General features: G+C 38.7%; 1 protein-coding gene and 1 long non-coding RNA gene across 19 annotated transcripts in view; both read right to left on the bottom strand.

Annotated features, from left to right (window-relative positions):
- LOC108021916 (zinc transporter 2) overlaps positions 1–14,896 on the bottom strand; it is a 183,430-nt gene that overhangs the window by 19,595 nt on the left and 148,939 nt on the right. The window lies entirely within an intron of this gene.
- Positions 12,281–13,858, bottom strand: LOC108036690 (uncharacterized). Its single transcript, XR_001768852.3, has 4 exons — positions 13,381–13,858; positions 12,998–13,310; positions 12,542–12,937; positions 12,281–12,485 (listed from the first exon to the last, which is right to left on the bottom strand). It is a non-coding gene; the product is annotated as an uncharacterized LOC108036690 (long non-coding RNA).

Raw genomic sequence — 14,896 nt, 5'->3', positions numbered from 1 at the left:
TTACGACTTGTGGTGCAACTTAAAAAAAATTATAACAGCAACATTGAAGGAAAAGCTGTATGTGTTGTAAACAATATTCTAGATTCACTATTTAGAAGTTCGTCAGTTTGTTTAAATAATATATTGCTATCGCAAAGTGATAATTATTATGATTATGATTTAAGAAGTAATTTAAATACTGAAAAAACAAAGTTTTATTTAATGGAAACTGGTACTGAATCAAATTTAAAGATACTAGAAGCACAACTTTTAATGAACCATATAATAATTAAGCCAAATATCTTAATGGCTCATTATCATGTTTTACAAACTAAAAATGCTCTGTACCCAATTAGCAAAATTGAAGTCAAATCATTTACAACATATCCAGGCAACAATACACTATTGATAGACAACGCAGTTACTTGTACGGTTATTTGTATGGTTAAAAGCCGCTCATACTCAGGAACCCGAGCCTTAGACCCATTTCAATTTGAGTTCAAGTTCTTTACCCGAACGCTGAAAAGGTCTAAAGTTCAAGAGGATTTAATATTCTTTTTAGATCATGTGGAATTAAGTATTAGGATCGTGGATTTCAAATTACCAAGGATATTCAAACAGTTTTGAATTAGCCTTTTACTAAACTGCTGATCAATCAAATTCAACTATATGTTCTAATTTAATCTAAGAATCTAAGGAAGATTTTCCGAACCACTTGTTGAAGCAATTGTGTACCTGCTTGGTATATGTACTGTAATTACGATATTGTTAAGCATAGAAATATTCGTACGCTCTCGTAAAATGAATACTTTATAAATTGAACATGTGCTTTCTATGCATTCAAAGACAAAATCTTTTTTAAATAAGTTTTCCATTCAGATATATTACCAAAAACTATTTCGAAGTATCCAGCACTAATAATTGCGAATTCCGAAACTTCAGATCAACCTGGAACTCATTGGATTGGATTTTATTTTGATAGTCGAAGTCAGCAAAATTTTTTCAATTCATATGGACAATATCCCAAAAAAAAAATTTTTTTTAATTTTCAAAATCTAACGCTTATACATTTTTTTTCTAATACTTGCGGACATTATTGTATCATAGAAGAAAACACTAGACTATTATTTAAGAAAATTCAAGAAGATGTTTAAAAACAATTTTAAAAAATAAAAAAACATTGTTTTTTTTATAAAATCAATTCGAGTTATTTATGGTTTTGGAGCAATACTTTATTTATCTTATAATACGTAAGGGCTTAATCTTTTAGTGCAGGCAGCAAATGACAAAGTTTATTATGGAATCCAAACTTTGAGTGGATCAACTCTTATTTCTCTAAATCCTGCAAAGTAGCTTTTAGGTAATCCATCCTTTGTAGATGTTGTCTGAAAAGCATGCCTTCAAATTGGATCAAGAAAAGTATATCTGTTGGGCGTACTTCTTATTCAGGCTGATTTAATACTGTGGTAAGATTTTAAAACTCAGTCCTTTGTATTGAAGAATTTTATTTACTTTACTTATTTACTGATATAAGTTCAATATGACCGTAACAATATCTTTTCAGATCTATTCCTTTATATACCTTGCATTATTCCATTTTTCTTTAATTTCTTAAATTTAGATTTAAATATCCAAACATCTTTTTCATCATTATCCAATCACAGGTTTCACGTCATTTAAGGTCTCTAAGAAGTGCCTCAAATTCAACAAAATAAGTTGATCAAAAATGTACTTTAAATTTATTTATTTGATCAGCGTAGGATTGGATTTGTTGTATACTAATTCTTGAACCCTAAATTTCATGGTCTTTTATACTTGTCAAAAACTATATATTTCTATCAATTCATGAATTATCCCTCAAATGCTATATATGATATTTCTATGGCAGCTATATGATATAGTAGTCCGATTTTGATAAAATTTAATTCGAAATTCATAACTATTACAACATGTTATTTCCAAGCGTAGGAGGTTGTATGTTAAAACAAACCGAAGATATAATTTTTATTTCATGTTTTCCGACTAATTTTCCGATTGTTCCTATAGCAGCTATAAGATATAGGTATCCGATCCGGCTGGTTCCGACTTAGATACTACCTGCAATAGAAGGAAGACTTTTGGGAAAGTTTCAGCCCGATAGCTTTAAAACTGAGAGACTCGTTTGCGTAGAAACGGACGGACAGACGGTCAGACGGACATGGCTAGATCGACTCGTCTAGTGACGCTGATCAAGAATATATATATACTTTATGGGGTCGGAAACGTCTCCTTCACTGTGTTGCAAACTTCTGACCGAAATCATTATATCCTCTGCAAGGGTGTAAAAAAAAAATTGTAAAACAAAGGAAAATGATCCAATAAATAAAAAACATTTATATGAGAAAATTATATCATAATCTGGGCATGCGGCCGCGTAACGGTCTTCGACAGCTTGAGAAAATCTACGCATCTCGTTTCATTACATGGCGGTAATCAGCTAATGGTGCTGATTACCGCCAGTCCACATACTGGTTTCCGAGAATAAAAAACTTGGTGAAAACGGAGGCTAACTCCTGCAAAGAGAGAATGCTTTTTCCCATCCGTTCACGTACACAGGTATGGCCGGCCCGTTTAATATAAAAAAGTATACCGGAAGAGTTTGTCTCGTTACAAAAGGGTATATGTTGGTTTTCGTTAGCTTTTCTACAAAGGTTATCCATCTAGAGCCTACATCCAAAATAACGACTAAAATATTTCTTGCCACATTCACTCGTTTCGTATCTAGAAGAGAGTTTCCCTGCCAAGTTTAGTCCGACAATGGAAGGACCTTCGTCGCCGCTTCCACCGTGCTTTCCCGAGATTTTTTGCAAGCCGCTAAGGAGTCTGTGACTGATGCGTATAGGCATCAGCAGCTCAGCTTGCAAAATATTCCTCCTGGAACACCCCATATGGGGGGAAGCTGGTGCCAAGAGCATCAAGACCTTGTTTTACAAGTCCACCGCTACAAGGAAGTGAAGATATGTCCACCCTCCTAGCGAAAATCGAAGCTTGTCTAAATTCTAAACAGATATCTTCAATGTCTGAGGATCGAACTGAACTCTTAACGTTGACACCAAAGCACTTTCTTGTCGGCGGAACTCTTCTGTTCATAGTTATCCACACTTCCTTATCCACGCTTTGACTAGGAAAATGGCTCCCCGTCCACGTAGCGCTCAAGCATTGGATAGCAGACGTACGAGAGGTACCTATCCTACTGATAGCCACTCTGCCGTGAATTCATCCTCTTCGAAAGTGTTAGAGGTTCCTAAAGCTAAGCGCAGAGAAGCAGCTGCGAGCAGTGCTCATAAACAAGTACTGCCTCTCAGGCGAGCACTCCACTGGGAGCTTACTGCGCAGAACGTGTCACCACAACAGGCTTCTACACATGCACGAGCGCCGTTCCCGGAACAAGTCCCGCTCCCAGCCACAGCCCTCTTCTCTGCAGCATTTGCACCGGCAAGATCCGCAGCGCTCAGCATCTTCGACATCAGCTCCGTCGCTAGCGGCTCTCCTCCAACGCCATAGCGCCAACGTCCTTCCCACTGCGCTGGTGATCGTGGAGACCGGGGAGAAGTTCGACACCGCCGCCCTCATTGATCCGTACACACCGACAAGCTCCATCGATGCATTCATGTCCGCCGCGTTTCGTCTGCGGACGACCAACGTTGGAGAGAAGAGCATCTGCACGGCGACGATTCGATCGAAAGTCGACGACGCGGTTAAGCTGAAAGCGGTCCTCAAAATCGAGCCGAACGTGCGCATCCGTGGCAAAGAAGTTACTGCTCACGGATGAGCGGTTCCATTCGCCAGCCACCATCTCCCTTATTTTTGGCGCGGACGTCTACCCGAAGGTGATAAAGCGGGGCTTCCACATGGTTCACGAGGGATTGCCGGTAGCTCAGAAGACGGTGTTCGGGTAGATCTTCTCCGGCGCTCCGGACTTTTTGCAACGCTAGCAATTTCAAAGGGGCGGAATTTTCCCACCGTCCAGCAAATCTGGACCCCCGCATCGCTCCCGCTTTGCACCGCACTCAGTGCTAACCCGTTCCTGTCTCATCTCCCCTCCTTTATGCAGTTCGACGTTGTCACTCTGTTTAAATAAATCACGGTCGCTCCGCTGACTCCGACATTCGGTCAGCGGTGCACTTCGCGTTTCGAGTGTTTCTCCCCTACAGCGCAACAGCAGTCCGCCGTCCAAATGGACGACGCTGTAAGTTCCAGCGCCAGCGTAGCCCCGCTACCCCCTGCGAACAGTTTCCTTATTAATAATCTTTCACCAGTTTAAGAAACAGCTCTAGCGTAATATACTTTTTTATTAAGTCTTATTTTTATAAACATATAAAAAGATTATGCTATGCTATTTTTAATACTTTGTTATGCAATAAGTCAGCAATTATTTAAAAAAAAATTCTATTTATTTTAACATGTTGGAATTGATTTTAAACTGTAATACCCTTGCAAAGGATATTATGGTTTTAGTCAGAATTTTGCAACGCAGTAAAGGAGACTTTTCCGACTGCGCTTCGTCACTATGGGACTGCCGTCACCAGTAATGAGGATTTTGGGCTTTGGTTATGCATAAATTCACTTTAGCTTAGATTGATTCGATGGACCATTTATATTGCACCACTGTTTTTTTGTACCCTTGCAGAGGGTATAACGATTTCAGTCAGAAGTTTGCAACGCATTAAAGGAGACTTTTCCAACCCCATAAAGTATACGAGTATATATTTTTGATCACCATCACTAGACGAGTCGATCTAGCCATGACCGTCTGTCCGTCCGTTTCTACGCAAACTTGTCTCTCAGTTTTAAAGCTATCGGGCTGACACTTTCCCAAAAGTTATTTTTCTATTGCAGGTAGTATATAAGTCGGAAGCAGCCAACTCGGCCAACTATAAAAAAATTTTAAGAAAATTATATCTTAGGTGTTTTTTAACATATAACCTCCCACGATTGGAAATAACATTTTTAAATTAGTTCTGAATTTCAAATTAAATTTTATCAAAATCGGACGACTATATCATATAGCTGCCATAGGAACGATCGGAAAATTGGGAAAATAATATGAAACAAATTATAGCTTCGGTGTTCTTTGACATATACCCTTCTTAGCTTGGAAATAACATTTTTAAATTAGTTCTGAATTTCGAATTAAATTTGATCAAAATCGGACGACTCTATCATATAGCTGTTATAGGAACGATCGGGAAACAAATTATTTACTAAATTTGATTATTTCTTATAATTGCAAGAAGTAACTCCCGAAGTTAACTTCTTTTCTTGTTAAATCAAATTATATAGTTTTGAGATTACTCAACTTTTGATCTTTACAAGTTTTTGTGATAAAAATACTTATATACGTGTATTACAGCAAAAGCAAATAGAAATCTAATTTTAGATTTTTTTGATTTTTAAAATAAGGAAGGAAATTAACTTCAGACGCCGAAGTTTCTATACCCTTGCAGGTCGTTCGCGTGTGTTCCTGCCAAAAGGGCGTCTAATTTCTGAAGGCAGTATAGAGCACCAGTTTATCGAGACATCTCGCTCGCTCGCACTGCACTCTGATCTACCTCTCCATCTCTTCTCTAAGTATTTGTTTCGCTCTGGAGTCCCTAAGTTCAGCTAGGCTTAATTAGTTAATTTAACCCGCGTTTTTCGTAATTTTTTTTCCAAGGCTTTTACATATTTTTTAGCGATCAAGCCGCTGCGCCCCACCACTTTTATTCTTCGACTGGACTTAAAATTTTACTGTGTTTATATATACATAAATATATTACTTCTAATACAGTCCATTCCAAGTACTTTTCTCCTAGAATTACTGCTAAACATTTCCCAGCTTTAAAAATAAATCATAATATTGGCAGATTTACTCTAGCAAAAAATTAATTGTGCAGGTGACAAACAATCGCACCGATAAACGAACATAAGCGAAGTCTCCACAATTCCCGCTCTGTAATTCCGCTATTCGCACTCCACATACACACGCACATTTTCGTTTTCTTCAGCGCAAAGTGGTATAAGTGCGTAATGTATTACAAAAGACTGATCATCCGATCTAAGTTATATATATTAAATGTGCCCGTTTGAGCGCAAGTGTGATCCTACCCAGGCGATTGTCTTCTCTGGCCGACTTTGCGGGACCTTTTCACGACGATATACATACATAGACAATCCGAGCCTAACACTCGATGAAAAATTATTCCACTTAAAAAAAAAGGCAAGTGGCGAAGCTCACTCACCAATTACGGCTTCGCTCAGCTTGGGATAACCTAACTGAGCGTTTCGAATCTAGGAATAACCTAAAAACTCTGTTCAATGTGAAATTCATAGCACAGGGGTTTGGAGCTGCCTTAAAGGAACTTCAACGCACTTTTCAATGATGTTTTACTTCCTTTCAATTTTCCGGCATCAATATTATGAATTGGGATCCTATCCTGGTACATATGTGCTCGGCGAAATTACCAATGGTCGCGCTTTCATTATGGGAGCAATCCATCCAATATATGTAAAGCCACAATTCCTACAGAGCGCCATCGAAATCTTAGCCTGCCGATAGTTTCCGATCTGCCGATCTGCAGAATTTCCAAAAATAAAATCCTTTAGGAAAGGGTAGTACCCAAAGGCTGCGATCTGTGTTCGATGAAGAACCACTCTGTGCAAATGACGGTAGCCGATCGCCTAGCTTATATCCAAAGGAAGCTGTTGTGCTCCAATTGCTTTGCAAGCAGCCCCCAATTCCTGGATTGTACACGCGCTCACAACTGTCTTAATTCCTAAGATCGGCATCACACATTGCTGCATTGTAACAGGGATTCTTCTACTCCGCCGATTCCATCCGACCCTCCAAGGCAGGTATCCATCTCAATTCCACGCACAATTTATCCTGTTCAGCGCAAGTTTCCATACAAAAAGAGTAATAAGAATACTTCATTCGAATACTAGGATTCATATCCCGCCTTGGATGGGAGTCATTCCCAAGGTAATAAATCCTACCAATGCCGAGTCTGCCAAAAGATCCACTCTCTAATTAAGTGTCACCACTTTCTGCGGCTTAGCGCCCAGAGAAGACTCCAGGAAGTACAATCCACATGTATTTTTGTAATTGCTTGGCTCACGAACATTCCGCAGATTTCTGCCGCAGTGGTCATCAGTGCCACAAGTCATACTTTTGAGCCTACAATCCTACGTCCTTACTACGGGAAGAATGTTCATGCCAAAAGGGCGTCTAATTTCTGGAGGTGGTGTAGAGCAGCAGTTAATCCAGATGTCTCCATCTCTCTCGCTCGCACTGTACTCTGCTCTCCCTCTCCATCTCTTCTGTAAGTCTCCGCTTCGTTCTGGAACGCCTAAGTTAAGCAAGGCCTAATTAGTTTATATTTACATGTGAACGAATAAACACCAAGGCGCAACGCGCAATAATCCGAAAAGTACCCCGTGTTTTTCGTACCCTTTTTTCAGGGCTTTTAAATATTTTTCAGCGATCAAGCCACTGAGCCCCAACACCGTGGAAGCATTGTAGGTCGAGAGCTATCCGATTTTTAGAAAACTAAACACCAACTTTAATTTCAATTTACTACCGTATATGTTTGTCAAAGCGAAACTTAACGGTATTTGTATTATTTTGACATTAATTATCCGATCGTTACTATGGCACCTGTATGATATAAAAAACCTGCTTTTTTTAATTTCTTTCAAAATTCTGAAATATTAAAAAATAGAATATGCCCAAAATTATAAGTTAATATTTGAAAAACACAAAAATTATATTTTTTTGTTCAATTGCTTGAATATTTTTTTGATTATTCCCATCTGAGCTATATGATAAAGTTTTCCTAATCCTCTCGTTCCGACTTATACGTAATACTACTTGCAATATAAATACGAATTTTGGGAAGCTTCAAAATTGAGAGACTAGCTTGCGTAGAAACGGACACGATATCCTTCTCATTCGACACGCTTCAATACAATATTCCTTTAATAAACCTAATATTTGGATGGAACTGGCCGGATGAGAACATTTTAGAAAATGTACTTATTTAGTCGAATTAATAAGCATTATTCGTCACAGAAGTCGATACCAGAACTTTTGTATTTTAATAGTGCATAATCCCACGACCCTTTTCCTCGTTAATATGTATAGTCACGAAGAAATGTAAATCTACAGTAATCGTCGGTTGGTTACGAGTGATTCATGAATCGAAAGGTATTCAAAAAATGAATTGCACACAAAGTCTTTACAAAAATTAATTGCGATGGGAGAATAAGTGGTGAAAGTGTAAAAATGTAAATTTAAAAAATGTCTAACCATACGAAAAATTCAATGTCTTTGTAATTTTTTTTTTTTTTGATATTAATATTCATGTATGAAGTGTACATATTGTTGATCATTATCACTAGCTAAATCGAGCTAGCTAAATTTAGCTTTTCATAGCTGTTTTACCGCCAAGATTTCAATTAGTTTAGGTACGCTTAAAAAAGTTAAATTCTCAGGCAGTGTAACATGCTCTTAACTAGTAAATGTGGCCAATATTGTTAATTAATAATTTTGACACAAGACTTTTTTAAGAAAATGTGTCGTATGTCAAAAGTTTAGGAGTTCTAGAGGCTAAACACCTTATAAGATAGATAAAAAAAATGTTTTTTAACGCTGGTATTAAGACGTTTAAAAGGCGTACAAAGTATTTATAAATTCATGTACCTTTAGTATTTTACACGTTTCGGCAGCAGCTTTTTCTAGCTGTTTTCTCTCCAAACCTGCTAGTTTTTCCAAAGGCGGTAGAACTAATTTTTCTTAGCAACTATGGCCGATTTCCCCCAAAGGTCAATAGCGGGGTTGTTTATTTCCACCGGCCTAAATATATTGACTTCCTTCAAGTCTTGGCATGCAATAGCTTTCGATTGCCTTGTCACACGTAAATATCGGAACACTACATCAAAACTAAACAACTAAATAAAGCTAAGTTGAATTGTTCCGTGCGGAATGTTAAACATTTTGAAACATTTGGGTCAGAGACGGGCACGAGATCTAACGGTTTGGGTAAGAGCTTAGGCAGAAAAAAAAACAACCCCCAGCGTATATGTGTTAGGTAGATCATATATTTTTAGTTATAAAAAATTCCTTAAGAAGACAATTAGATCTTGTGTTTGTTTTAGACCCGTCTGAAATCACAGTATGTAGAATTTACGCTCTTGTTGTACCTGAAGACCCATATCATCCAACTATGGAACTGACAATTTGCCTCCCCTGCTCTGATACCCTCTCTTCTTTAGTTTCTCCAACTAAAATGAGATCTTTTCGTAAATGTGACTATAATAAACTTAACGATATGATTTCTCATTATAATTGGACAGACTTGTACAATTGTACAAACACTGTACAATTCTATACAGTGTTAAATACGTTTTTTAATGGGATAGGTTTCTTTGAAACCTAAACAGGCTTTCTTGGTTCACCAATGCGCTTCAAAGACTTAAAAACCTTAAATCTTACACTTATAAAAAGTATACAAAATCGGGTAGACCAGCAGATTTTTCGAAATATGTGGTGGCTCGAACAGATTTTAATGTTCTCAACAGTCATTGCTATTCTATGTGTCTAAGTCGATGTAAATTTGAATTTTCATACGATCCGAAACAGTTTTACAATTTTGTTTTTGCCAAGCGTAAGTCAGCGGCACTGCCTTCATCGGTACGTCTAAACTCAATGGACGCATCGACGGATTCTGAAATTGCTGATTTATTTGTTGAGTTTTTCCAAACTACTTAAATCTAACACTTAAAAAAAGTTTAAAAAATCGTGTAGAGCGAACGGTTTAATATTCTCAACAGTCATTGCTATTCTATGTATCTAAATCAATGTAAATCGATCCGAAATAGTTTTACAACTTTGTTAATGTCAAGCGAAGGTCATCGGCATTGCGTCTAAACTCAATGGAGGCATCAACGGATTCTAAAATTGCTTATTTATTTGCTGAGTTTTTCCAAACTACTTATTGTTCGACAGCTTGTTCAAATTCTAACTACTCTAATCCCTTAAATAGGGCAAATTTTATTTTTTCCCCTGTAATCACCTAAGTCAAGAGATTTAGTAACAACAACGCACACTTATTCTCCTGGTCCAGATGGACTTCCTGAATGTGTGCTTAAGTTTTTAAGTATTTCATCATCAGTTTTCCTTCTATTTTATTATTCCACTCCATAAAAAGGGTGCAAAGGCGGATGCTAAAATTTATAGAGATATTTCTAAATTGTCGGCAATTTCTAAAGCATTTGTCACTTCTCATTTGCAACATTTATGTTGCTCGCTTATATCACCGTGTCAGTATGGTTTTGTTAAGCGAAGATCGACCACCACCAAACTTCTTGCATTGACATCTATTGTAATGAATGAATTTAAGAAAAAATGCAGACTGACATTGTATATACAGATATTAGTAAGGCCTTTGACTCCGTTAACCTTTCTCTTCTTTTATTCAAATTAGATCAGCTTGGGTTTCCTGGTAATCTATTTTCTTGGATTTCATGTTACTTGAATCGTAGGACTCAGAGGGTTATATTCAAGAATGCTGTTTCAAAATTGATCTACGTGACATCTGGAGTGCCTCAGTGTAGTCATTTGGGCCCTTTGCTGTTTACTTTGTTTATTAACCATTTTCCCTCAATCATAACACATTCTCGTGTACTAATGTATGCTGATGATGTTAAGCTTTGTTTATCATATAATGATATAGCGTCGGGATTTAACTTACAGTCGGATATTGATTGTTTTCATGGATGGTGTGAGTACAACCTTTTAAATTTAAATTTGCCACGATGTACATCAAATTTTTGTCTGCACGAGCCTTTTCGCGTTCTATGTAATAAGCTTTATCATTTAATTTGCATTTCAACATCTATCCCGGTATTAAAAACTAATATTTTAACTCATTTGCTTAATTCTTAGTTGTTTCTTTTATTTTCATTTGTGTCCCGTCTCTATTTTTTTTTTTTGCCCAAATTGATAAAAGGGCCCCGCGCGTAACAAGCACGTGCTTGGTGTCGTTGGGCCACTTGTTTGTACTGTTCGAAGTGCATCAACGTCCATATATATAAAGGCCCAAACTTCGCAGGGGACCGGGGGCACAACCCCCTTTCGCAGGCCTAGGAGTTGGGCCAATAAATAGCGGTGGTACGCCGGCAGGCAAAGGCCTGACGCCGCCGGTTTATGTGATCGAGGTAAAAGACATCGACGAGACCACCGAAAAAAACTGATGTTATATGTGCCGTTAATCTATGGTGGTAAGACTAAGAGCGTGGCAAAGGAGCACCAATCCAGAGGCTGCAAAGCAAAGCCCTGCTTACGCTCTGCAAACGCAAAAAGGAGACAGACTGCGACCACCTAACGCTGTGAGCGCTGGATTGGCCTAGGCCTCCAGCTGGGACCATGCAGCAATAATTTGCACGATTAAGTCTACAAATGAGTCACCACGCGTTGCAAAGACCGTGTTAGGGTATAAAATAGAAACGGAGATGGGGCAGATGTTGTTCGAGGACCTCTCTACATGCGGATCAGCTGAAGCATAGCAGATTACATCAAAGCAGAGGAAGGGGAAGACCCTATCAAGAAGAAGACGTATTTACTGGTGGAACTAAGCCATTGTGGAAGTCAGGAAAGAATGCCTTAGGGCAAGACGCGCATATCAACGCTCAAGAGGAAGACTCGAGTTCAGAGCACTCCAGATATGCTACAGGAAAAGAAGATGAGCCCTGGAAAAATCCATAAAAGAGGGCAAACGCAGGGGCGGATGAGCCTTCTTCGTATAGAGCACTTTGCATGCTGGATACGGTGGCAAAAATTTCTAAAAGAATAATCCGCTCCCGGCTAGAAGGTGCATTTGTCGGATCCAACGGCCTGAGATGCAGTATGGTTTTCGAAAGGGGCTATCTACAATCGATGCCGTCGGTAAACTGTGCGGCATCACGGACAAAGCCATCGAGGGGAAAAGGTGGTTGAACGGCACTAAGCAGTATTGCATAGCGGCAACATTGGATGTTAAAAACGCATTTAAATACGCTAGCTGGCACCACACACTAAATGCATTGAGCAAACTAAATGTCCCAGTGTAAAAACAGCTAATAATAGCGAGCTATTTCAAATGCCGATGTTTGAAGACATCGATGTTTTTAAAAAAACATCGAATGAAACATCGATGTTTTCGAAAATAATTTTATAATTATAAATATTCCTAACAAATGTGAACAAAATTTGTATTAAAAATAAAAAAAAACTTTTATTCATTTAAACGGTTTTAGATCAGACGATTTAGATCATAATTTTTAGTAATAAAAATAAATGGGTCTACGATGTTACTCTTTAAACGGGTACGGCGATCGGAAATTATTTGACCCGCCATGCTAAAAGCTTTTTCGGACTCGCAGGACGTGGCAGGAATACACAAAAAATTGTTTGCAAGCTCCTGGTAAGGCTCCATGTTCTTTAAACATTGCTGGAATAAGAATAATTTACTTTAAAATAATCACAATATGCAATTTATATATTTACCATCCAAAAATTTAAGGAATCAGGAAACAGGAGCCTTTGTAGTCCCTAGTAATGCTATTGGGAGTGCCTCGTTGGTCTCTTAAATTCGTTCGTTCATTTGGAAGGCACTGTTGGTACCTCCTGAATTAATCCAAGGGGGTCTGTCACCATCTGAGCGTCCTTAAAATTTGCCATTGCAGTCGGTCTGGGCTTAATAAATGCGACAACAGCCTTGCACTTGGTTAAAATAGGTCGAATTATCTGAATTTTCAGAATTTCTTGAACCAGCAAGTTAATAGTATGTGCAAATCATGGAAAATGTTTAATTTCCAGATGCTCGCACGCCTTTTTCATAGTTGCGTCGTTATCGGTAACAAAAGTTAAATCTTTATGTAGAAGACCTCATTCGTTTAGGACCTGTCGAAGAGTATCAGCAATATTCACTGCCGAGTGATTAGTGGGCATTAAAAGACTTACCGTCGGCAAGGCTGCAGACACTAATTTGAACTTCTTGTTCACAAAATGACATGTTACTGTTATATAGGCTTAATTGCCCGGGAAGTCCATCCTTCCGTGGTAATTGCCACATACGGGACACCTTCGAGCTCACTTTCAAGATCCTTTCTTAATTCATTGTACAGCTTAGGTAGTATTGTGTCTCTGAAATAGGTTCATCATCGACAACCATGCTAAATGGTTGAACGTCCCGTGCTATCATTATCATTACATATTTATCCAACTTTCTTTTTTGTTGGGACGGATACTCTACATTCCGTTGCAATACCATTCCCTATAAGATTAAAGCAAATAATTAATTAATTAAAATTATAATAATTCGAAAAATGTAACAAATTACTAACCTTTCGTGTGTCTTCTCCTTTAAACAGTGATGGCCCTAGAAACATCGATGGTCCAAAAACATCGATTTTTGTTTCCATCGATGTTTCTGAACCCCTATACTAATTTGAATCTGGGCAATCGACTCACAGGGTCACCGGGAAGTCCCCCAAGGATCAGTCCTAGGCCCTTTATTGTGGAATATCATGCACGACGAAATCCTTAGGATCACGATGCCCGAGGTGGCATGACTTATTGGTTTTATGGATGACGTACCCATAGTAGTTACGGCAGAGAAACTCCCAGACGCGGAAAGAATCTGCAGCGAAGCTCGGAAACGAGCAAGCGCATGGGTCGAATAAAAAGGTCTAGCCTTGGCAGTGCATAAGACCGAAACAGGCCCGATAAGTAGCAGGCAGAAAATGGAGACGGCTACTATCAAAATTGGGGAAGCCACAATTAAATCTCGCCCAAGCCTAAAATACTTAGGTGACATGATCGACCACCGGCTTTCTTTCAAAAAACATCTAGCGTACGTTAGTGGCAAGGCAGGTAGAGCCGCAGCTGCAATTTACCGAGTTATGGTGAACACTCGGGGACCTAGGCAACCAGGACGTAGACTACTGGTTAGCGCTGTCACATCGACGCTGATGTACGCTGCTCCCATATGGGGCCGAGCCACAATAAATTATAGTTATTTGCCTGATGGCGAATCTGTACAGAGCTCGTGTGCCCTGATTACCGCGGCCCTGGTAATATCGGGAGTCCTACCGATCCGCGCAGATAGCACAGGAGTCGCAACTGTCGAATTCCTACGGAAAAGTTGCAGACAACTTACCATTGCAAAATGGCAGGAGAGATGAGCAAATAGTAGCAAAAGACGATGGACGTAAAAGCTTATCCCAGAACTGCAGAGATGGCTTACACAGAAGCATGGACATGTGGACTTTTACTTAACGCAACTGATAATGAAGACGCAAAACATGTATTTCTTGTGTGTCCTATATTTGAAAATGAACGACGAGATCTGAATGTGTCGTATGTTTGGGCAACAAAGACTTAGTTTCTTTGGCTTCAAGTATTTAAGTTTAATGGCATATAAGAAGTATATACTGGACATAGGATTGAGCACTGTGAGCTCTCGATATGTTCTTACCACAGTATACATAGTATAGTAGTCGCCTTCGCCTACCCTCCTGGTGCGCTTCGACCCTACGTGAACTGCCGTCCACAGTGTTTTTTGGTCTTTATAAAATGTAAATGGTTTACTGTACACCAATCTTATACTTTTCGAATGGCAATGGCTGGCAATTAAAATTAATTAACATTAAAAAATACGAAGATTATTAATATTATCAATATACATGTGTCGCTTGCTGATTCTTGCCGAAAAGTCAGTGAGGTGTTGCTACGCCGTTCCATTTATTCAGCTAAGGCGGAAGATTTGATGTCCTCCTTGAACCAGGTACGAAGAACAAGCAGTAACTCCGTCCACGGAGTCCCTCTGTTGCACATATAAGATGACTTAAAGGATCTGTG

The sequence above is a fragment of the Drosophila biarmipes genome, unplaced genomic scaffold (assembly GCF_025231255.1).
Source record: "Drosophila biarmipes strain raj3 unplaced genomic scaffold, RU_DBia_V1.1 ptg000004l, whole genome shotgun sequence".
In the NCBI taxonomy this organism is placed as follows: domain Eukaryota; kingdom Metazoa; phylum Arthropoda; class Insecta; order Diptera; family Drosophilidae; genus Drosophila; species Drosophila biarmipes.
Note: the sequence above shows the minus strand (reverse complement) of the source record. Positions and strands in the feature narration are given on the sequence as shown.